This window comes from Mirounga leonina, unplaced genomic scaffold (genome assembly GCF_011800145.1).
Source record: "Mirounga leonina isolate KUSES-001 unplaced genomic scaffold, KU_Mleo_1.0 Mir_93, whole genome shotgun sequence".
Taxonomy (NCBI): domain Eukaryota; kingdom Metazoa; phylum Chordata; class Mammalia; order Carnivora; family Phocidae; genus Mirounga; species Mirounga leonina.
The window spans coordinates 45,563,633-45,587,349 of record NW_023270854.1 but is presented as its reverse complement, the minus strand read 5'-3'; positions in this window follow the sequence as shown (position 1 = coordinate 45,587,349).

Sequence of the window (23,717 nt, the reverse complement as noted above, 5' to 3'; positions counted from 1 at the left end):
CAAAAGAAAGTCAAACAAAGATCAGAGATAATAATGTTCTGAAATATTCCCACGTGTTTGCTCACATTTCTTATACCTTCATTAGTTAGGTTTGGGCATATGATTGCTTTGATCAGTGGACTGCAATTGGAAATGATATGTCACTTCTGGGCAAGAGCATAGAAAATAGGCATGAGTTCTCCAAACACTAGCTTCCTGGCTTTGGTGCTCACAGAAGACTCATGTTGAGATGGCAGAGCAAGGGGACCGAAGCAGCCTGGATCGCTGAGTGACTGCATGCAGATTAGCCACCTTGGAGAGTTGCCCGAGCCCACAGCAGAGTCTGCGTGAGGGAAATATAAATGTTTGTTGTCAGGAGCCACTGAACTTGGGGTGGCAAATGGCCTATCCCAACCAGAGGCAGGCAAGGTGTTCTAAAACACTTTCTTGACTACTTCTGAAGTAGACCGCTACCCAGTGCCAAAAGCATTGAAATAATTGTGACACCCATCTGTTGACTGTCTCTTGTCCTTCATGAGCATCGGTATGTACCTTTCCTTGAGAGCTCAAGGAACGTAGCAGGCTGATTGGCTCAGGGTGAATTCAGTGAGTATGTTGTAGAAAATTCAGAGAAGAAGCACTGACATATGGGCTATAAACATGTGAGCACCTTCCTGCCCCAAATTCCTGAATTATAGCCTCATAAATCAGTCATCAGATGGCAGGGACAGAGATGATGGAGGGTAGTGGTGGATCAGATAGTTAACACTTTTGAGTCTCCTGTCAGAGGCCTTTCAAAGTCCCCTATCTCGCACACCTCTATTTGACTGGTTACATGTGTTCATTACTTAATACTTATTAAGTTCCTAATAATTACAAATTCTTCTTTGGTGCAGAGACATTTCCTTGGCCATTCTCTTAGATACATCCATCCCATGTGGATATTAGTGAGCACCCATGGGTCACTATTTACTGATTCAAATGCCAGACCTGCAAACAGAGCAAGTATTCAATACGCTTTGAATGAACAAATTCATTGCATTCCTATCTTACCCCACCTTAGATCTTATAAACACAGAATTCACTAGGCTGAGCTAGAGAAAGCAATTACCTTTTAAGTAAACATCTACCTGATTGTCTACATCGGGCTCCATGAGAAATATTCTAGAATTTCTTTTCCTCTGGAAATAGAGGTGCTCTTCCAGGCTGCTTCGGTCCCCTTGCTCTGCCATCTCAACATGAGTCTTCTGTGAGCACCAATAGAGCCCTAGCAGGGAAGAGGAGTTTGATTTGCAAACAACCTTAAAATACACAGTCCTCTGTCTCTTTTCTTCCTCTCTGTAAGTACCATGAGGCATTTTCTATTAAAAATTTCAGCTCTGTTTCTTATCACCTTCGCCCTGTTCTCCGCTCTGACTTTAAATTCAGGAGATGGTTTCCCTAGGGAATATAGATCCTGGCGCCATGTGATCTGGCCTAAAGGGTAGTAGGACAGAGCGAAACAAAAGGGGATGCCAACCTCGCTTTCTCCCAGCCCCGTGCACACCTCCCCACTGGCTGCCAGGGCCTGGCGGTAACGAAAGCTCAGCAATCTCAGGCACACCTGGCAGTTTGTGTGATTAGGTCCCTGGCAAGCCTGATTCGGGGCTGGAGAGGGGACGTGGAGCTTCTAAAATTTCTGACATTTGAAAGTGACTGGTGAAAAATGTATTTTTAAAATGGTTTTTATAGTTTTTATCCTTTCTTAATAAAGAATTAATACTTGCTCACTGTAGAAAAAGTAAAAAAAAATATGGGAACTCGAAAAGAGAAAAAGCATTTTTCATTCTAACTTCATAGATACTGCCACTAATAGGTTGGTTTGAAACCTCTCTCTCTCTCTCTCTTTCTCAGTGTGTGTGTGTGTATACATGTGTATTTGGGTATAACTACTTACCTATAACTATATATATATTTAATATTACTTCATAACTTAATATTAATTATTTCAAGAAATCAGAATTTCTCTTCTGGAGGCAACAGTATAAGTAAATACAATACAGTTAGGAAAACATCTCGATATATTGTTCAAAGAGAAGAGTGTGACATAAAAGCCATGGTTGACAAGAGACCCATAGACCCAATACGTGGCTGAACAGCAGGGACTCGGAGGCTAGAAATGAGCTTGTAAAAATGGCTGACGACATTTGAGACATGCTAGGAAAATCTAACATTATTTTGGATTTTTCTTTTGTGTGGACCTGAAGTGTAATCCTTCTTGCTGTTGCCCCAAATCTCCAGTGTCTAGAGTGATGCTTTCTGGAAGACATCAAGGAAAGATGTTTGTGGCACTTCTGGGGTAAAGCGCTGGGATATAAACCCAGAATAACTCAGAGAAGGACAAGATGACTCAGTGACCTACTTCAGCAACAGCATGAGCTTAACGCCAAAAAAAAAGAAGAAAACAATAAGTTGCCACCCCCTATTCCATGAATGCCTGGATCTCAGGGGGAGAGTGTCTAGAGAGAATAAGAGAAAGGAAGAAGGTGGAATGGGGTTGGAGTGGATTCCAAAGGGTGCGGTGGTTTGGCCTTCACCTAAATCACATGCATATAGTTGTAAGAGGTGGTATCGTGCTATTGTTCTTACTATACACTCTACACATTTTTGCAGCACATGTATTTTAGGGCCATCCATGAGAACAAATACTCAAAAACATCATCATATTAACGTAGCTGTGATGGAGATTGGCTGGCTGGTTATGCTACATATTCCTAAAGTTTATCGATACCAGGTCCTCTCTCCTTCTAAGTATATGGAAGACTCCACTTCTCACCTCCTGCTGGTGGGATTGGCCTTGGGCCTCACTGTGAGCAGAAGCAACAAGTGCTGCTTTTTGGCTTGAAAGAGTGAAAAGATTGGACAATTCTCCAGTGTCCCATGTGGCCTTCTTAAGCAATCACGAAGAGGCCTTGTGTCAAGATGATGAGAGTGGTTTGGATTGCTGAGTCATCGCATGGAGGAGAGAGAGCTGCCAGGTAATATCATCCAGACTTTGTGTGGGCCAGAAATACATTTTTGTTGGTTAAGCCACTTGAGATATTTCGAGTTGTCACTGCAGCATTAGTCAGCCTCCCCTGACTAATACATTGGTCACGGAATCCGTTTCCTCCTTTTCCTGGTTACTCAGCTAGATTACCTTCCCGAGCCTTCCTGGCCCTTGTGACTGAGTTTTAGCTAATGGATTATGAGCAGAAGCAATGTGTGTTACCTTTGGAATGAGATAAGTAAGAAATGGGTGTACCTTCTCTCCTCTTTTTGTCTTTTCTGTTGATGATCAGGAAGTCTAGGAGGTGAAGGAGCCCCAAGTTGTAAAGGATTATGGATCCTTTGAGATACTGTTTGGTGGAGAGACGCCCACCATTCAGAAACACTTGTATCAGACTTTAAGTGAGTGAAAATAAATTTCTATCGTGTTTGATCCATTACACGTATTTTATGTTGCTTACAACAGCAGCTAGCATTACCTTAACTTTTAAAGAAATTGGTCCTTTGAAGAGGAGTGCTTCCATGACCAAAACCTAAAATACATGTCATCTGGCTTAGCGGTGGAATGGCAAATGGTAAGGAGAGTAGCAGTCCAGAAGGCTAAATCCTCCATCATGTATCAGTCAGATATTGGGTAAAACTGTTGCCTGCAATAACTTGGGAGGCTGACCGTGCCCATACCGAGGTTGCTGACTCAGGGAAATTGTTGGAAAGAATCAGCATGAGTATGTGATGGCTACTGATAGCTGATTTTAACAAGGTTTTATGAGAAAAAGGCTGACACAAGAGCTGGCTGGTTTCTGAAAGAGAAAGGAAAGAGTTTATTTCAGATTTAATGTGAGAGAGAATTAAGCTTCTATCATGTGGACATGTGGGGGTTTTGATTTTTCCAATAGCTATCATTACTTTGTGTAGTATTTTATGTATGAAGATATCACAGTTTGTTATACAAACCCCTGTTGCTGAACGTTTGGGATGTTTCCAGTTGTTTTGTCATTGTGAAAAGCCCTACCTTGAACGTCCTGGCACTATAGATTTATCTATTTGTCTGATTATTTTCTTGGAATTTATTCATGTAATTGGAAGTGTAGGGTTAAAGAATATGGACATTTAAAATTTCATATACTTTGCCCATGTGCCCATAACTAAATTGACACCATTTTGAGATCCCACCAGGATAGTCTCATCAGAAACTTTATCAGTATTTTCATTTTTGAAATAGATGAACCAAAAATATGATGTCCCATTGTTGCTTTAATTATTTTTCCTTTTCTATTAGTGAGGTCTAACACAAGTTCATGTTTACTGCCAGTTGCATTTAGTCATTTCTGCACCTTTCTCTCTTGATATTTCTGTCTTATTTACAAGGACGCAGTTTAGTCTGTCTGAGACGGTTCTACTTTCTGCCTTTTCTGACATGAATATAAAGAGCACTGCTTTTACTCTCAAACTATCTGGGTTTGAACAATAAACTATATGGTCACCCTAGATATAAACCCTTATTGTGACAATATGTTGCTGTTTCTACCCCAGATTGTCATTAGTTTTAAGTTCGTTTGAATTTTTATGTTGTAAAATTTGTCCATTCTTTTCTTTCTGCTTTCCAGCTTCATGCTTTGAAAAATTTTCCCCACTCCAATTAGAAACAGCCACCTAAGTTTTCTTGTATTCGTTCCATGATTTCATTATTTTTTTTAAAAGATTTTATTTATTTATTTGACAGAGAGAGAGACAGCACAGGTAGGCAGAGTGGCAGGCAGAGGGAGAGGGAGAAGCAGGCTTCCCGCTGAGCAGGGAGCCCGATGCGGGGCTCGATCCCAGGATTCTGGGATCATGACCTGAGCCGAAGGCAGCCGCTCAGCTGACTGAGCCACCCAGGCGCCCCTCCATGATTTCATTATTAAACGGCACTACAACATCTCTCTCCCTCACGGTCTTCGGGTCTTTACTCAAATGCCACTTTTTCCATTTAGATTGTGTCCCATGCCTACCTCTTGGGGAAACACTAAGTCTCTTCTCTGCTTTATTTTCCTCCACAGCACTTGTCACTGTGTAACCTACTACATAGCTCACTTCTTTAATTGTCTTACTGTCTATTTCTCCACTGTTAGAATGTAAGCTCCACAATGGTGGGAATTTTTGTCCTTTTTTGTTAACTGTTATCTCTAGGAGCTACAACAGGGCTTAGCATATAGTAAGTATTCAACAAATACATTCTTGTTGAATGAATGAAATTAAATCTTCAATTCATCTGAAATTTATTTTGTTGTAAGTAATAAAGTAAGTGCTCAGCTTACTTTAATCCATCTTTTCCCTTATTGAATTAAAATTTCCTTTAGCATATACTGAGTCTATATTTCAGTGCTGTGCATTCTGTTCTGTTAATCAGTCTTTATTCCTTCACCAACATCACATTTAATATATATACATACACAATTATATATATGGCATTTATGAATATATATGTAATAGCATTAATTAATTTCCCAGTGTCTTATGGGACAAATTCTTCAATAACCTTTTTTATTGTTTAGTTTTTCTTATCTTTGTGCTCAAGTATTTACTGTTCTAGATAAAACTTAGAAGAATTTGTCATGCTAGAGATACCCTACTGGGGACTGTGATTGGGATAGTGTTCAAATTATACATTGATATAAGGAAATTTTACATCTTTATAATGTTGAGATCTCTTGCCGATGAGAAGGTATGAATCTCCAATTTTCAAACTTCTTTGTATTAGTTATGCTAACACTAGCTGCTGAAACAGATGACATCTCAATGCAGTGGCTTAACAGAATGAGTCCAATCAGGGGTTCACAGGGCTGCATTCTATTTGCAGGGTAGTTCAGGGATGAAAGCTTCTTTTTAATGTTTTTGCCCCGTCTTTCCTTTCTCGTTCCAAAATCCTTTGCCAGCAAATGGGGGGAAACAAAGGACATACCTTTTTCTTAACTACTTTGGCCCCAAATAACATATTATTTTGACATTAGGTCCTTGTCAATGTTTGAAAGAAGTTAAGGGAAAAAAAATCAAAGAAGTAAGAACTGGAAAAGAAAAAACAAAGCATATATTATTTGTATGTGATAGGATCTTCTATTAAAAAAAAAACAAACCACAATCCATAGACTTAACAAGTATAGGTTGCCAGATTTAAGATCATTTTATAAGATAGCACTTTTTCTATACCATTAATAACCCAGTATAAAATATAGCAAAAAAATATCTTTCATAATAACAACAACTATTGCAGACATTCTAGAAAATTATCTATTAACACTTAATCAAATATGTATATGTATATACCCCATGAACCAGCAATCTCACTGCTGGGATATATCTCAAAGAGCTTCTCACAGTTCTACTTTTATTGTTCTTGCCTTACTGCAGTGGCTAGGATTTCAACATAATGTTAAATAGAAGTGGTGAGAACAGATATTTTGCTGTGTTCCTAATATTAGAGGAAAATATTTTATCTTCTTTGTTAGATATATTGTCTGTAGGTGTTCATAGTTGCTCCTGATCAGGTTTAGCATTTCCCTTCTATTTTTAATTTGCCACAGTTTCTATCATGAATAGGCATTGAATTTTGTCATATTTTTTTGCAGTTATTGAGAAGGTCAGATGCGTATTCTTTTTTATTCATTTAAGATGGTGATTAATTTTCAAATATTAAGCCATTTTGCATTCCTAAGATAAACTTTACTTTGTTGACAATCTTTGTTTTTTGTTTTTTTGTTTTTTAATTTTTTTTATTCTTATGTTAATCCCCATACATTACATCATTAGTTTTAGATGAAGTGTTCCATGATTCATTGTTTGTGCATAACACCCAGTGCTCCATGCAGAATGTGCCCTCCTCAATACCCACCACCTCAATACCTCCCACCCCCCTCCCCTCTAGAACCCTCAGTTTGTTTTTCAGAGTCCATCATCTCTCATGGTTCTGTTGACAATCTTTGAATATATTGTTGGATTCAACTTGATGATATTTTGTTGAGGATTTCTACACATATAGTTATGAGAAAAATTTGCTTGTAAATTTTTTATTATTGTAATGTCTTTGCTTAGTTTTTATATTAAATTAATACTGATATAAAAATGAGTCAGAAATTTTTTTTATAAAACTGGTGGTACTTACTTTTTAAATGGTCAATAAAATTCTCCAATGAAGTTTTCCTATGAGGAAGACTTTTAATTAAAGATTCAAATTCCTTGATAAATAGGGGTTTTCAAATTTTCTATTTCTTCTTGCATCAGTTTTGGTACAATATCTAACTTTTAGAGATTGTTAAATTTATCTAAGTTGTCTAATTTGTTGGCATAAACTTGTTCATAACATTCCTTTATTATTATTTTTATGTCTGCAGGATCTATGGTAATATCCCTTTTCACATTACTGATATTGATCCTTTGTGTTTTCTTGATCAGTTTAGCTAGAGGTTAATCAATGTTATGATGTTGCCAACAAATTAGCTTTTTGATTCATTGATTTTTTTTTTATTGTTTGTCCTTTTTCTATTTCATTGCTTTCTGCTCTTTATCATCTTCTTCCTCGCATTTACCCTGGAATTAATTTCCTCTTCTTTTCCTAGATCATTCCTTCTTTTCTAATATAAAAATTTTAATTCTAAATTTCTTCCCCTGTAAGCCCTGTTTATCTATATTGCCTAAATTATGATGTGCTTTGTCACCATTCTGTTAAAACTGTTTTATAAATTCCCTTGTGATTTCTACCTTGATTATGAATTCTTTAGAAATGTGTTATTTAATTTCCAAATATTTGGGTAATTTCTAAATATCTTTTTCTTATTTTGTCTACTTTAATTCCATTGTAGTCAGAGAATATAATATGTATGAGTTCAATCCTCGTGTTTGTTAGAACTTGTTAATTTCTCAGAATATGATCTCCCTTAGTGAATGTTCCATGTACATTTAGAAGAAATATATATTCTGCTGTTGGGTGTAGTGTTCTATAAATATTAATTACATCAGGTTGGTTGATAACATTTTTTAGGTCTTTTTAATCTTTACTGATTTTCTGTTTATTCTATCAAGAATTGCAAGTGTTGATGCAATCAGATATAACTATAAATTTGTTTACTTTGTCTTTCATTTCTATCAGTTTTTACTTTATGTATTTTGAGGCTTGGCTATTTGGTACATACACATTTAAGATTGTTATATATTCTTGCTGAATTGACTCTTTTATCACTATGAGACATTCCTCTTTCTTTCCTATAACATTCATTTTTATGAAGTCTACTTTGTCTGATATTAGTATAGCCAGTCCAGCTTTCTCCTAATTGGTGTTTCATCGTATGTCATTTTCCATCCCTTTATTTTTATGTTATTCATGGCTTTATATTTAAGATCTGTTTTTTAGACAACTTATAGTTTGGACTTCCCTTTTTACTTAAATGACAATATTGACTTTTAATTAGAGTGTTTAGCTCATTTACATTCATGTAATAATCGGTATATTGTTTTCTATTTGGTCATTGGTTCATTGTTCCTTTCCTTTCTTACTTCTCCCGCCTTCTTTTGATTAATTGATTATTCAGTTTTTCATGTTTGAGCTAGGCTTTCCAATATGCATCTTTAACTTCTCATATTCTATCTTTATATAATATTATATTTTTTCATATATTTTTCATTATATTTCAGTAATATTCCATTGCATATATGGACCACAGCTTCTTTATCCATTCATCTGTTGAAGGGCATCTCAGCTCCTTCCACAGTTTGGCTATTGTGGACATTGCTGCTATGAACATTGGGGTACATGTGCCCCTTCTTTTCACTACATCTGTATCTTTGGGGTAAATACCTAGTGGTGCAATCACTGGGTTGTAGGGTAGCTCTATTTTTTAACACCTTGAGTAACCTCTGTACTATATGCTAGCTAACTGAACATAATAAAAATAAATAAATAAATAAATAAATAAATAACTATAATAATATTATATTTTCAGGTTTACTTTTATTTGCTTCTTCCCGTCCTTTTACCGTTTTTTCATATACTTTACTTCCCTATATGTTATAAACTTTACAATTCGTTGGGATTATTATTTTTTATTTGAGAAGTCATTTATCTTTTGAAGAAAGTTAAAAAAAGAAAAAAGGATTCTATATTTCCCACTTAGAGATTATCTCTTCATATCTTTATTCCCTAATGTAGATCCAAATTTCTATTTGGTGTCTTATTTCAGCATAAAGAAATTTCTTTGGCATTTCTCAGAGTGTAGAGCAGAGCTCTAATTAATAATTCTCTCAGTTTGTGATTATCTGAAAATGTATTTATTTCAACTTCATTTTCAAAGAACAGTTGTGTTAGATAAAGAATTCTAGGTTGATGAAATTTTTCTTTAGCCCTTTAAATATGTCATTTCACTGTCATCTATTTGCATTGTTTTTAACCAAAAGTTTATGGTGTTTCTTATGTGTGTTCCTGTCTATGTATGCATCTTTTTTTCTTTTGTATATTTTTCAAATATTTTGAAACTTTTGTATATTTTTCAAATATTTTGAAACTTCATTTTATTACTTGGTGTTCAGAAGTTTGTTTATGATGTGTCTTTTGGCTATTGTGGACATTGTTGCTATGAACATTGGGGTACATGTGCCCCTTCTTTTTACTACATCTGTATCTTTGGGATAAATACCTAGTGGTACAATCGCTGAGTCGTAAGGTAGCTCTATTTTTTAATGCCTTGAGGAACCTCTGTACTATATGCTAGCTAACTGAACATAATAAAAATAAATAAATAATAAATAACTATTATAATATTATATTTTCAGGTTTACTTTTATTGTATATTATGTCACTTAATAACACCCCACAGGTCACTGAGGCTCTAATTAAGTTTTTCAGTCTTTTTTCTCTGTATTTCATTTTGCATAGTTTCCTTTGCTATGCTTTCAAGTTCACCAATCTGTGATTATGTAGTGTCTATAAATTTTTTCCAGTAAAATTTTCCTTTCACATGCGGTACTTTTAATCTCTAAAATTTTTATTTTTTCCCATATGTTCCATTTCTTTCTTCTTTATATAATGCTTTAAAAAAAAAAAAGTCCTCAAACATATTTAAGGTTGTGATTTTAAAATCTGTTCTTGATAATTCCATCAACTCTGCCATTTCTAGATTTATTCCTATGATTGATTTTTTTTCTCTTTATTACAGGCCACAATTTCCTGTTTCATGTCATATCTTGTAATTTTTAATTGGAAGACACATCATTCATATTGCTGAGTTGTTGAGAATTTTTTTGTTTTATTTTAAAGAGGACTTAAATTTTGTAGGAGAGTCAGTTAAATTACTTGAGTTAATCATTTGGAGATTTGTTTTTCAGTTTTATGAGAGAAAGTCTACAATAGCTTTTATGATTTGTTATATTTTTTCTTCTTTAGGTTTTACTATATATTTTGTTTATTCTCTTTATTAGTGGTTTTATTGTGAAAAATTTTAAATGCATAGGAAAGTTGAGAGAATAGTACAGTGAATATCCATATACTCATGACTCAATATGTCAATTATTAAAATGTTGCCATGTTTGATTAATCTATTTGTAATATTCTATATCTAATTTGTCATCTTTATTTAGTATGCAGATATTTTGCATTCAATTTTTTAATTGTTACTTTTAGGTCTTATTATACTTGTTCAAACCTATCAAAATCTGCCATATATTTTCATCTATTCCCTGAGAAAAATGAAAAATAAATGCATATACTTACACACTTATGCATCTTTCTTTCTACCACTCATCTCCTTCACTTCCTGATGTCTGTGTGTGCATGTGTGTGTGTGCTTTGCTTGCTGTGAAGTTTTTGCCCATATCTATTATATTTAAATTATTATTTTATACCACGTATATAGATACCTCCACATAAATATAGATATTCCATCACTTAACATCTAATTTTTGTTTTGTAATTACAAAAATCACATTCACTGAAACTTAGATTGATTTTTAAATTTTTTTAAAGATTTATTTGAGCTAGAGTCGGGGGTGCGCAGAGGGAGAAGGAGAAAGAGAATCTTAAGCAGACTCCCCACTGAGCATGGAGCTCCACACAGGGCTCGATCTCACAACCCTGAGATCATGACCTGAACTGAAATCGAGTTGGATGCTTAGCTGACTGAGCCACCCAGGCGCCCCAAACTTAGATTGATTTTTAAAACAAGGTCTGTTATCTATGGATTCCAAAGGAAGTCATGGGTTAATTCCATAGATTTCTGAATAACCTAAAATGCGACTTACATTTCTACATATAAGGACAGTTTCTGGTTTCTGTTTGTTCATCTACTACAGTGTGAGTAGAAACTCTGACTCTTCTGATACGTGGCACCTAGGCATCGCATTTCGTTGGTCAGATATTTTCTCAACTCAATAACTGTCGTTTGCTGCTACTGATCTAGGGTTGAGATCTTGTTTCATAGGAGATTATCTCAAATCTTTCATCTGTATTAACCTTGCCTCCAGATCATTCTCTCAAGCTTGAGAAAACAATGTGGAGCTTGTGAACACCGAGGTGTTCTGCCAGCTTGGGGCACACTGCTCATCCACAGGAAGGGAATGGACTCCCAGTAACGTGGTCCCACCTTTTCTGTTCCCATTTCTCTAAGTTGGGAAACATTATCAGGAACTGACAGAATTGTCTCAACCCACTTCTCTTAATTCTCTGCCATTCTCACAGGTACAGGAATTATATGTCAACTCCTGGAATCCTCTTTTAATTTGGTATGAAATTTTCCTTTAAATTGTAGTATATCTGGCAGGTATCTCTTAAATCTTAGCAAATACTTATGTTTTAGAGGCAAATGGGTGTGATTAAGAGGGATTAATCAGAAAGACTGTAGAGTGAGATCAGAGAAGACAAGCAAAGCAAGTATTTTAAGAAGGATAGTGTGGTTATTAATATTAAATGCTGCAAAGACAGCATTTAGAATGAGAGCTGAGAGGAGTCCATAGGGTTTACACAACAGGGAGGCCATTGGTGTAGGTGGGAGAGAGGAGCAAGTTTCAGTGGAATGTCCAGGGCAGGGAAGAGATAGTGGGAGGTTATTAAATATACAAAAAAATGTGAAATAATGTGAGCAGAGAATGTGACAGGAGAGATGGCCAGTGATCTCTCTGGTCATCAATTCCCTTTCCCATAAAAGAAGCCGGACTAGAAATCTCCAAGATGCCTTCTGGTGTGAGGAACTGCTAAGCTGAAGAAAGGACTCACTTTTCTTGACACAAACTACCCAGGAACTTCCCAATCAAATCTTTAGAAAGAACACCAACTATGAAGTATTTTTTCTTTTTTTTCCCTTTTTTAATTTTAATTTTAATTTTTTTATTCTGTTCAGTTAGCCAGCATACAGTACATCATGAGTTTTTGTTGTAGTGCTCAACGATTCACTAGCTGCGTTTGACACCCAGTGCTCATCACAACACATGAAGTATTTTTTCTAAAACAAATCAAAATGTACTCTAATCAAGGCTTTATCTATTTATTTTTAAAGATTTTATTTATTTATTTATTTGAGAGAGAGAGCGTGCGTGCGAGCATGCACGCAGTGGGGAGGGGCAGAGGGAGAAGGAGAAGCAGACTCCCCACTGAGCAGGGAGCCCAGTGTGGGGCTAGATCCCAGGACCCTGAGATCATGACCTAAGCCAAGGCAGATGCTTAACACACTGAGCCACCCGGGCATCCCTCTAATCAAGCTTTTAGGTCTAACTTCCAGTGCACAGGAAATACGGGGGAGAGAGGAACAAGCTTAAGATGCCAACAAGGAAATAATAGGTCAAGTCCAGAATGTGGGATGTTTTACAGGGCAAGAAGTCAATAGCACTAAAAGAAATAATAAAAACTAAAAATAAAATGTAAAAGAATAGAAAGAAAGAATGGAAGGAAGGAAAGAAGGAAGGAAGGAAGAAGAAGAAAGAAGAAAGAAAGAAAGGAAGAAAGAAAGAAAGAAAGAAAGAAAGAAAGAAAGAAAGAAAGAAAGAAAGAAAAAGAAAAAGAGAGAAGAGGGGAGATGTAACTGACTCTTAGCCCACCACATTTGAGTTCCCAGCAGCGACAGCAGACCAGTCTGGTTCATGTTAGCAGCGTCCACCTGGTATCCTAGGAGCTCACTGAGCCCGTGAGCTGGGCAGCCCAGAAGTGACCAATGAGGAGTGAGTTCAGGGGATAAAGGCCCCACTTTCTCCATCTTGTGGTGGGACAACTCTGAGATGCATGACTCACAGCTCCTCAGGGTATCCCCTGCAGAATTTAAAGTCCCAGTTGCCCACACTGATAATCTGCCCATCAGTGCATTTTTTTTTTTTTGGACTTTCTTGTCTCACTTTTCTTGTTCTTTCATTTTTGCTTCTTCACGTTACCTCTCAAATGCAGTAACTGCACCCAAGTCCTCATTCCAAAGTCTGCTTTAGGGGAAACCCTGACAAAGACAAAGGGACTCTTTGAAAATAAAGAGACTTAGGAGAGGAAACACCCAAATGCATCGTGTGGGCATCAATTAGATCCAGGTTTGAACAAACCGACTATAAAATGATGTATTCGAGGTAATCCAGGAGATTTGAATGCAGACTTAGCATTTGATGATACTAAGGAATTTGTGTTAATTTTGTTGGTTGTGATAATACTATTATATATGTAAGAAAATAGCTTTATTTGGACATGCATAACAGCAAAATCCCTTATGCATAAGGATCAGACACCATTTTACATAATATTAGAATTTTTTTAAGTACTTCAAAGAAACAAAAAAGGAAAAAGAAAATAGAATAAATGAAAGAAGGGTGGCAAAATGTTAATTATTGAAGCTGAGTGATAAGTGCATGAGGGTTCATCATGCTACTCTAGTATATTCCTTATTTTGTGTATTTCCAAAATCTTTCATAATCAAAAGTTTAGTCCTTCTTTTGGAAGAGAAAAATTTAAATTCTCAGAAAATACTGACTTCCACAGGAGGTAAAACTCCTCAAGGACAGATGAGTTTCTGAGATCTAAGTACAGAGAAGACTTTTATACAACTCTTTCACACAGGACAAAAAACAAAGGACCCTCCTATCTCTCTGCAAAATGACATCCACTAATTACCCAACTTCTGTATTCCCCGCCTGTGGCCTTGCCAAGTGCCACATGGTTCTCTCTGAAGTATCAGAAACCAAACAAACTGTCCTGAAACCAGCATATTTCAAGCAAGAGGCCAGCCACCGAGCCGTCACGTGAGCAGCAGTCTGAGGACCAGAGCGGGTTTTCAAATATTCTGGCCAAGAATAGTTCCAAGGGCAGAGCCCAGGCACGCCATGCAGCTCACGTAAAGAAAATTCCATACATTTTCCATGGGCTGATTCAAGATACCCACAGAAATAAACCAAGGCATTGCTGAATCAATTCTCAAGACAGGAAGGAACCTTCTAAAAAGAAATAGCACTCGGTCTCCTGCAAGGTAAAATGTGTGCCTCAGATCCGTAAATGGAAGAATATCACAAACATATGGTTAATGACTCATCCCAAATGGAAAAACAGAGTTTGTTATATTTTATGGAGATTTTACATGTTGAAGGTACATCTGTTGCTATTTATGCTGACATGTATGTAGAGATTGGCAGACCAAGTTCTCTGTAGGGATGAGCGAAATCCAAACCAAACCACAGAACTTTCTAACTTTGAGGCTGGTTCCTGGGATGGAAAACGGCTTCCTAATCCCTTGAAATGCTGCCCGGCTGAGCAGGGTGACTTGGAGAGGTCCACATCACAGGACTGCAGAGTTGGACGAAGCAACAAAAAGTCTTGCTTTGTGCGGGGCCTCCAGAGAGAACAGAACAAAGACAGGAAGCACGAGGTGTGGGAGAGCTCGGGACGCAAACAGCCCTGTCATTACTGAGCGCCTTTTCTGGGCGACCGTTCCAGGCAAAACAGAGCATATCTGTTCCGACACAAACACATCACCCAGAATCAGACAAAGCCTGCCCCCTTCGGATCCATTAATAATATGCTCTATGAGGGTCTCCCTGTGCTCTGGCTGACATCTTTTCTCCAGGTGTGTAGCTCTGATAAGTTTGAGGACTTTTCCTCTGTTGCATGCATTTCTACAGTCTCTTATTTTATAGCTCACTGGTCCTTATTTTTGTTCAGCTGCATGATTGTTTCACCTCTGGATAGTGTGTCATGACTCTTTGATCTAACCTGTCTTCCTCCCTCTTTCCCTTCTTCCCTCCCTCCTTCTTTGCTTGTTGTCTAATAGAGGAGAAATTAGAGGCAAATAAGCAACCCTCCTACAAGGCCGAAAGAGAGAAATTCTATGAGAGTCCCAATGGTGTACCCACCCTGCAATTCATATGTCAACATCCTAACCTCTACTGTTTCAGAATGTGGCTGCATTTGGAAAGAGGGCTTTTAGGAAGTAGTTAGCTTAAAATGAGGTCATTAGGGTGGGCCCTAATCCAGTATGACTTGGGCCCCTATATAAAGAGAAAACTGGGACACAGGTATGAAGGGAAGACCATGTGAGGACACAGGGAGGAGGCAGCCAGCCACAAGCCATGGAGAGAGGCCTCAGAAGAAACCAACCATGGTGACACCTTATCTCAGACTTCGAACCTCCAAAACTGTGAGAAAGTAGATTTCTGTTTTTTTAAGTCACCCAGTGTTTTACTCTGTTAGGACAGCCTGAGCAAACAAATGCAGAGAGTCAAGCCGATAAAGTGCAATAAATATCCAGAGAAGACTGAGGTTGGTGGGACCAAAAATATCATCAGAAGAGGTAGAATAGGAGCCACGGTGTGAGAGATGATTGAATCAGCCCAGGCAGTAATGGCAAGGCTGAAAAGCAGAATCAGAAGCTTAACTTGCCTACACAGACGCGCTCAAGGCTCCTACCCATCCCCCGGGAGGGTCTCCGACCTCATCCACGGAGAGGCCGTCTCCACCTCTTGTGGCCCAGGAGCCTCCACAGCAGTCCACACTGCCCTGGCTTGTCTGATCCTTTTCACCAGGCAGCTCTACCTTGGATGTAGTTCAACATAGATGAAAACTGAAGTGCTTGTTAACCCCTTGCTTTCCTGCACATTGTTACCACTTAACACGGCGGAGAGCCATCTGTGGGCCAAGCAGCAGCTCACCCACCCCATGGTGAGCATTGTGAAAGGAAGAAACTAAAAAGCAGAGAAGCAGAAACGTAGTAGACCATGCTGCAGTACCAGGGAGACAACTTCAGTGAGCACACCCGCTATTTGTTTCTAATCATCTTTGGGACAGTAGCTGCTGCTGAGTGTTGTACTACTCATGTACTAAGTTAAACTCAGGTTACTTTTAATGTTGCCTCAAGTATTCGCAACCAAATCCACCCCTTCAAGGTCTGCATTATGAAAGTCCAAGGATATATTGCTGACAGTCATGGAAAATGTATTTAACATTCTTATAAATATTGTAACTCCCTTTTTGGCAGAGGGCTAAATTGCTTCTTCTGCATTGATTTAAGTGAGGTCTGGCTTCTTCTCAGCAAAGCTCAGGGAGTGGGGCCGAGAGAGTTCCACGGCAGTAGAGGGCACATTCAGTCTCCAGCCTCTCCTCTTGTTTTAAACCCTTGATTTTAGGCAGAAGATCATAGATGTCATTCAGTCACAGAGTCTTAAAAGGCAGAGGCTGTTTCTGAACTCTAGAGGGATACAGCAGGAAGAGACCTTCTGGGTCATTAATGAAAAACATGAGCCCAAGAATCACCTGATAAATATGGGTAGGAACACACATGTATTTGCTCTAATGAAGGCCACGGACCAAGCCATCCCCATTTGAGGACCTCAAAACTTTGCTTTAATTGTAGTTACAAACTTTATATGTTAGGTCCAGATTCTTCCCACTTTCAGTCATCATAACATCTATGTGCCCTCATTCTTGTTGAAAAGGGACACTGGGAGAACTCCAACAACTCAGGCAGTGAGATTTTGTCTGAAAGAATCAAACAATATTGGAAAGGGGAAAGATTCCCCTTCTGGGGAAGTCAACAGATCTCATTTCTACCTCTGTGTGTGTGTGTGTGTGTGTTGGAAAATTAGGGGCAGGGAGTATCATCCAGGGATTAAGGGCTTTGAAATTAGACCCAGGTTTGTGTTTGTCCCTGTGCAGCAAGAATACTGCCCCACTCCCATCCCTCCACTCCCCACCCAAAGACAGAAACATCCTAATGTCTAGATCCTGTGAGTATATTACCCTTACATGGTAGAAGGAAGTTTGCAGATGTGCTTAAGGTAAAAATCTTGAGATGGAGAGATTATTCTGAATTATCCGAGTAGGCCCTATCTAAGGACAAGGGTCTTTATAAGGGAAAGAAGGGGCAGGAAAGCCAGTCCGAGAAGCTGTAATCACAGAGACAGAAGTCAGAGAGAGGTGAGAGATTTGAAGATGCCGTGCTGCTGGCTTTGAAGAGGGAGGACAGCACCACGAGCCAAGGAATGTGGGCGGCCTCTAGAAGCTGGGAAAGTCAAGGAAATAAATTCTCCCCTACAGCCTTCAAAAGGAACCAGCCCAGCTGACCCACTTTAGACTTCTGACCTTCCTGGACTGTAATACAATGCATTTGTGTTGTCGTAAGCCATGAAGTTCATGGTAATGTTACAGCAGCAGTAGGAAACGCATACCCCCTGTTTTAACACTTGATGGATAGTGACCTGCTCTTAGGCAAGTCATTGAATGAGACTGAGCCTCAGCTGGTGTATCTATAAAAGGTATAATCATCCCTGCCTTATAGGGTTGTGCAGTGAGAACTGAATGAGGCCATGCAATATAAAGCACCTAGCCAGTGCCTGTTGGGGCATTTGTACCATCTCTGCCTCTGACACTGTGATTGTAGGCCACATCCTCAATACCTCTGTATTTCCACATCCTCATCTGCCAAATGTGACTTCTCGTCTGTCTTCGCTCCAGCTACGATAGTAAAATACAACAGACTGGGTAGCTTATCCAACAGATATGTCTCACAGTTCTGGAGGCTGAAAGTCCAAAGCCAGGGTGCCAGCATGGTGGGGTTCAGGTTAGGCCCTCCTCTTGGCTTGCAGATGGCTGTGTCCCCACGTGACAGTGAATGAGCTCTAGTTCCTTCCTCTTCTTACAGGGATGCTTAGGACCCTTCCATCATTGGGACTCTGCTCTCACGACTCCATCTAAACCTAATTACCTCCCAAAGGTCCTACCTCCTAATACCACCCCACTGGGGTTAGGGTTCCAACATATGGATTTGGGGGGAACACAAACATGCCGCCCACAAGTCTGTACCTGTTTTTCAGAATGCAGATCAAATGAACAATTAATGTAAACTGGAATATTTAAGGTGAGATTCAGTTAAGTAAGAATAATTCTCCTAGTCTTGTTTGGATTATACCCAGTATTCCCTCTCACTTACGGACAAAGCCTTGTGTCCCTTCCCACCCCTGCTTGGATGGCATTTACCCACCCTCTACGATAATCATGAGCTTGTGAGTCTTCCTCCATCACGGTCCATGAGCCCCTCAGGGCAGAGCCCTGGCTAATTCGTGTTCGCACTTCCAGAACACTCATGGTGGGTGTTTGCGAGTTATGGAAGCCATGCGAAACTTCCTGTTCTTGGCCATACTCCATTCCAGACTCCTTTTTGCTACTGCTATCTGGCTGAAACTATTTTGCTGTAAACAGTAGTTTTCAACCCTGTACGCATTAAGATCACCTGGGGAGCTTTTAAAAAATTACTGGTGCCCAAGCTCCACCCAGGACCAATTAAATGAGTTCTCTGGGGGTGGGGCCTGGACATCAGTAATTTTTTAAAAGCTCCCCAGGTGCTTCCAACACACAGGCAGGGTCGAGAAGCAATCCAGTGCTTGGCCAGTCACATCAAACCACTAACTGAACTCAGAGTTCAACACCAGAAGTGAGAGGTCATTTATCTATTCTTCTCACCAAATCTGAGCACTCCTCATTCGTAAAGACAGATTCCAACTCTCTTTGAGACAAAGGTGAATGTTGGAAACTGTATAAACAAAACCAGTGGACGTTCTGTTCTGGGAAAAGGAATGATGGCCCCTCTTTCTTCCCCTTGTTTAAAATGGGCATCTGCAACCGTGTCTGTCTCACAGATCAGAGCACCGTAAGCACATGCTTGAACAAAGCATTTCAGACAGTGGTGAGAATGCTATCCAATCTATGCTTTTATTTTATTTAAAAAACTATTCATCTCTGTTTCTGACTAAGACAATGGTTGACCCTGTCTAATCAACTAATCAGTGAGCCCAGGATGGTCCTAGCACTACAACAGTCCTAGGCCGAGATCATGAGGCCCTGGGAAGTCCCAGAGCCTAGGTGAGGGGACACAGGACATCTGAGAAGTTGCCCTGGGCCCAGCACAGAGTTCTTCCTTACCACTCCCAGGCTGAGCTAAAATAAACCAAATCACACGCTGCTTTGCTTTTAACATGTGATTTCATTCAAAAGCAGCTTTTGGTAGTTCTGTTAGGCAGAGCCCATCACTGGGACCCAGTGACACAGCTATCGGACTGCAAGTTGGCTGACAATCATCAATATTGGAACCAAAACTCGTCTACGAATTCCAAGAAACATGTGCACAACTATTGTAGGAAAAGCCGTGACGTGGGAGCTGAATGGGTTCATAACTCTTTCCATTTTTTATTTTCAAGTCTATTACAATTTGGCCAGTATTCTAGAAAAAAAAATGTGTTATTAAAAGCTCAAAAGCTAACTATAGTTTATGGAATAAACTTCACCATAGATCAGCATTTGCTATGCTTACACTTTTGTTTTGTTTTCTTTTTGTTTTGTTTTGTTTTTCTAGGGGCTTTAAAAAATCCCTTAAAACAATATATTTTTATATGCTACTGCACATGACCGTAAAAGGAGTTTAAAATAAAATTCTAATAACCTCCAGAAAATGCTCAGCCTTTAATACCAAGTCATTGAATGATAGCCCCAAGATTGTCATCTCTCCTGATATATGGCCCTTTCCTAGCTGGCAGAGGGATATTTATGATCCCCATTAAACATATATGAGTAAATGATACAGATGGCTTGAATGCCAATTAATACATATGAAAATAACCAATAATATATCTTCTTTTCATAAATGATTATAATTTGACATTCTTAAAATAATTTCATCTAGTTCTTTAAATTATGCTAATTATGCTTCCCCTCTCTGCTTCTTCCTTTATCTGTGTTGCTTGGTACGCACGTGCACACACAGGCGTAACCTCACATACAAAGGCAATTACTATCACTTAAATTTCTATGGAAACAAAGTCAGCTAGAGATGTAAATAGGTAAAAACTCAAATGTGTTCTCTTTCATTATGACAGTCCCCAGTTTTCTTTAGCTATTAAGGTAAATATTTAAGAAGAAGCACATCTTTTCTAATGTATTCCATTTCTGTAATAAAACTTTCTTCCCACAAGTTTGATCATAGGAAGAAAAAACATTCTGAATTTGGACTTCCAAATCGTGTCTTATGTAAATTGTGAAAAATTAGTGCAGTTCATATAATAGGAAACATTGGAAATGTTTTTGGTAGATTTCATTTTAAAAATTATATTTGGGCTTTTATTCTGTAATCAGTTTGTACCTATTGCATATTTCTCTTCATGTTTTTAAGATATAATTTATATACATAAAATGTGCATGCAGTAAATGTACCATTTTTTGAGTTTTGATTATTGCATGCAGCTGTATAACAACACCCCAACTAAGATACAGCATATTTCCATCACCTAGGAAGCCTCTTCATGCTCCTTTGCATTAATCTTTCTGCCCCAGACTGTAGATACAAATGCTGTTCTGATTTCTATCACTATAACTTATTTTGCCCTTTCTGTAACTTCACATACATGGCATCAAGTAGTATGTGCTCTTTTTATCTATCTTCTTTTGTTTGGTGTAATGTTATACCAGTTTAAGATTCATCTGTATTGTTCGTTCCTATTTATTCCTGAGTGTTATTCTATTCCATTAACCTGCTGATAGACATTGTTTCTCTGGTAGTTTAGGGTCATTGCAGGTAAGACTACTCTGAAAATTCTTGTATAAATCTTTTGTAGGATAAGTGAAAATATCTAAGGATTACATATCTAAAGTAATATACTTTATATGGAGAAATCAAATCAAGAAATTTACGTCTCCCTGCTGCAAACTCTGATGTATACCAGGATCTAAAGCAGATAGATAAACACATTAGTATGTGGTAAGATGCTGACCAAAATAATGTCCTAGCGTCTCCCAGGACTGCCTATGTCTCTTCCTTAGCACTTGAGTATAAACAGAGTTGACTTAGTTTTCCTACTGCCTAGTATAGTGCTTGGCATTTAGAAAAAACTCAGTGAATTCTTACTGAATTTTTAAAATGTATGCATAATTGACTTAAATAGATGGACGAATGAATGAATGAGTGAATGATTCCTGAAGTTCCATATACCTGAGTACAACATCCAAGAGGATCATTGCCACTGAGATGAAATCTGGAATGAAGCTTTTCTTTCTCTCACCCAGATAAATATGGTTCTGTTCTCCAAAAGTCAGAAAAGAATAATAACTTTGACTATATCACAAGAAATAAAAATTCAAGAAAAATACAGGGGTCAGTTGGTTGAATGCCTTTTCCTGATGCTGTTTTAAAATCCCAGGATAGGGGCTCCTGGGTGGTTTAGTCAGTTAAGCATCTGCCTTCGGCTCAGGTCATGATCCTGGAGTCCCAGGATCAAGCCCCACATGGAGCTCCTTGCTCAGCGGGGAGTCTGCTTCTCCCTTTCCCCCTCACCCCACTCGTGCACTCTCTCTTAAATTAAAAATAAATAAAATCTTCAAAAACATAAAAATAAAATCTCAGGATAGTTTACCAAAGCCAACCTAGCAAAATCCCTTGGAACCAGGCTTCTAGGACCACCTGTTAAAGGTGGTTAATAATTAGGCATCATTGCCTCCTTTGGAGAAGGTATACACATAAGAGGTCTTCCTGAAATACTTAGTTACCTTCCAGAACCATCTGATGTTAGGGGGGAATGCATCTTTCCCATTCTTGAGGTTTCCTTCCATGTGGAGGGCAACATAATACTCCTGGCCTCTTTCAACCCTGTCCTCCACTCCTCCCCTGGGATGAGGGTAATATCAATTATCTGGAAATGAGCTCGGAAGAAGAAATTAAACATGTTTTTCAGACTTTCCCTCTCTTCTGGCTCTTGAGAGCTAGCTTGAGAGTTCTTAGAAAGTCCACACATTGTCCTACTTCTTTGTGCCCCAAGTTTTATGAGGCAGACTCCCATGTATGGGGGTTAGTCGTGATCCAGCCAAAGGAATCTATTCAGAAAGTCTGGCTCCTTCTTGGGCTCTGTATTACAAAGCTTTCTTGCCTGAAGGTATACCCCACGTTCTCCAATATCAGAATAGAAAAGTGGTTTCCTTTCTATATTTTGATCTCCTGTCTGTCGTAGTTTCTATCTTATTTCTCAAGTTGTTTAGAACTCAGCTGAGAAAGAGGGTGTTATGTTTTGGCCTCTTCATACCCCATTGAATCTTGAACCCATTTCTTGCCCCCATCCCTATATGACCTCAGAAAGCTGTCTGCTACATTTTCTTATTCCCAAAGGACTCATACTGAATTACTCCAAAAGCATTATTTAGCATAAATATATAAAGTAGTTGTTGCATTGCATGGTAGAAAAGATGAAAATTAAATAGTCCCAAAGATTCATGGCCCAGATTAAATATTGTTCCTATGGTATCCCATATATGGAACAGAGGGCCTGAGTGTAATCTGTTTACCGATTAAAAAGTCAAAGACATAGGGACAATTATCCAATGAGTCTCTGGCAGAAAGGAGCTCATGGTGATAGCCGCATCCTCACAAATATATTTATACAAGGACTTTTGGTAGAGAAGCAACCCAAAGGAGCATTTACTTCCTCCCAAAGAAATCTTGAAATTAGCCAGGGTTTTCTAGATCTGTAAGGTCAGCAGAGTCTGGCCAGAGCCAAAGCTTACAAACTGTTTTTGTGCTCATTTAAAAAGCAAGATAGTGAAAGCGTTCATCTATTTAGGTCTATCTATCTATCTATCTATCTATCTATCTATCTATCTATCTATCATCTATCTATCTATCATCTATCTATCTAGGTTTCCTATAGAATGTTTTCAGCAAATTATGATGTTGCTTAAGTGACATTAATGAAAAGGATAGAGGAAGGGTTGTGCTCCCCTCTTTCCATGTGGTCATTTACATGTGCTAATGTGCACTTTTTATATCTGTGGCACTGCCACATTGAGCACTCTCTTCAGAATGTGAGCTCTGGAAAGACACCATTGTCCCAAGACCAGGTCTTTGAAATCATTAGGGTGAAGGACTGGCTTTGGTCGCAGTCACTTTTTTGTCATAGTCTGGCACATCCTTGAGTTGTAAAATCTCTCTAACGCTGGATACCCACTCATGTTTCACTGTGATCCCAGGGAGACATGCCCATATTCTCTATGATGTCTCTCCAAATACCGGGGGGAGCTCAGAGGTGAGTCACAGTGCCAAATGCTGCCACCCTATTAATCCTGGGGTCAATCTCTCTCTCCCCAATTCTCCACACTACCCCCATCCTTTTTTTTTTATTCTTATGTTAATCCCCATACATTACATCATTAGCTTTAGATGAAGTGTTCCATGATTCATTGTTTGTGCATAACACCCAGTGCTCCA